Genomic DNA, 1,966 nt, shown 5'->3' on the forward strand with positions numbered 1-1,966 from the left:
GGAAGCGCCGGGCGCCCCGGGGAGCGCGGCACCGGGTCGGCAAGACGGACGACGGACGGGGGCGGACTTTCGGGAAAGGCCGCGGACGGGAGACGCTCCGGCGGCCAGGGGCCAGCCAGGCGCCGGAGAACGGCGAGCGGGAGCGGTGGAGGAGAGGACCGCGGGCCACCGCGAGGGGCTTTCGGGAAGCCTCAGAAGGCACCCGGGAGGCCGAGGTCGGGCGCCCAGGGGCGCACGCGGGGTCCCACCGCCCGAGGCCTCCAGCGCAAGGGCGGTCCCGCGGCACCCGAGGACGCCGGCCCGGCCCCCCACGGCGGGCCCCAAGCAACCTCGCGGGGCTCGGGGGCCCCAACCGCCACCGTTCACGCGACCGGTTCTCCCGAGAACGCTCTCCCGCACACGCGCAACGACGCCCCGCCCCAACACCCCCCGCGCGCCTCCCTCCTCCCCTTCCTCGGAGGACCGAGAGCACTTCGCCCGGGGACGCCCCCCCCGAGCCACGGCGGCCAAGGGGGGGGGCAAGACACCCAACAGCGGCGAGGCCGGTTTCGGTCCACGGAGGGCGGAGTTAGGGGCGCGGCACGCGCGGCGCGCCCGCGACCGTGCGGTCGGGGGACGCGGGCAGGCGGGGGGGACGGGGGGGGGCGGGTCGGCGGCGACGGGGAGGAGGCGCACAGCGGGCGAGGGCCGGGAGAGCGCGTGGGGAAGGGCCGGTCCCGGGAAGGGCGCGCCAACGAAGGCGCGAGCCGGGCCACCGGGTAAACGCGCACGGGATCCCACCGCCACCAGCACGAGGGCGGTCCCGCGACGCCCGGGACGCCGGCCGGCCTCAGCACCCTTGGCAGGCCTCCCCGCAAACCGGGCCCCACACCGCCCGGGCCCAGGCACGCGCGACCCCCGCCGCGGGGGTCCCGTCCGAACCTCCGTCCGTCCATCCGCCCGTCCGTCCATCCGTCCGGTCCAACCCGGAGTCACGACCCGGGGAGGCGCCCCCAGGCGGGAGCTGGCCCGACCCACACGCGCCCGCCGAGCCACCGCCGGCGGCGACTCGGCTCGGGAGCGGGCGGCGGCCCAGACAGCCAGCCGGCCGCTAGCGCGGCACACACGCACACACACGGGGTGAGTGGCGTGGGGGGGGGGGGGGCGGCGGGCCGCCCCAACCCCCCGGCCGCGCGCACGCTCGCACACGCACGCGGGCAACACACCCCGCACCGGACGCCGGCCCGGCCCGGCGGGATCCTCCCCCGTCTCGGAGGGGGGAGGCGCAGGCCGCGGTAGGTAGGCAAAGAGCGGCACTCTGCCCAAACACGTCGCGACGGGAGTCCAACCCCGCGTCGCTGGCCACACTACACGCGCAGAGGAGGGGCAGCGGCTGGGGGCTCCGGTACCCCAAGGCACCCTCTCGGATCGCTAGAGAAGGCTTTCTCACCGAGGGCGCATCGCCCCCACCCGTTCGTCCTCCCAAACGGGCCCCACCAGGCGGCGCTCCGGGGCCGACAGGGCTCGCGGGGCGGGGGGCGGATCTCCGGCAAGGGACAGGCACAGGGCAACCCGAGCGCTCGCGGCCGGTGCCCCCTCGAGGACGCCACCCCCGCCTCGCCCGCGCACGGCGTGGTCACGTCACCGCCCAGAGGAGAGAGCTCCCCGCCTCCCGCGAGGCGGGCGAGAGAGAGGGACGGAGACGGGGACACGACCCGTGCCGGGAGAGAGGGGCAGCCCCTCGGGCTGGCCAAGCGCCGCGCGCTGGCCCGGCCCGCCGCGGGCGCTCACGAGCCCCGCCAAGTCCTCCGAGTCACACCGCCCACCGCCACCCACCCCCCGCCGGCGCGGCGAGGTGCTGGGGGGGAGGAGAGGAGAGGGGAAAGAAGACGTAGGCGCCCGTCGCCCCCGCCACGGGGCCGGGTGCGCCCTCCACTTGCCGACTCTTCCACCACCCGCTCCTCGGACACGCCGACGACGGCGGCGG

Source organism: Canis lupus, unplaced genomic scaffold, assembly GCF_011100685.1.
Source record: "Canis lupus familiaris isolate Mischka breed German Shepherd unplaced genomic scaffold, alternate assembly UU_Cfam_GSD_1.0 chrUn_S1397H1578, whole genome shotgun sequence".
In the NCBI taxonomy this organism is placed as follows: Eukaryota; Metazoa; Chordata; class Mammalia; order Carnivora; family Canidae; genus Canis; species Canis lupus.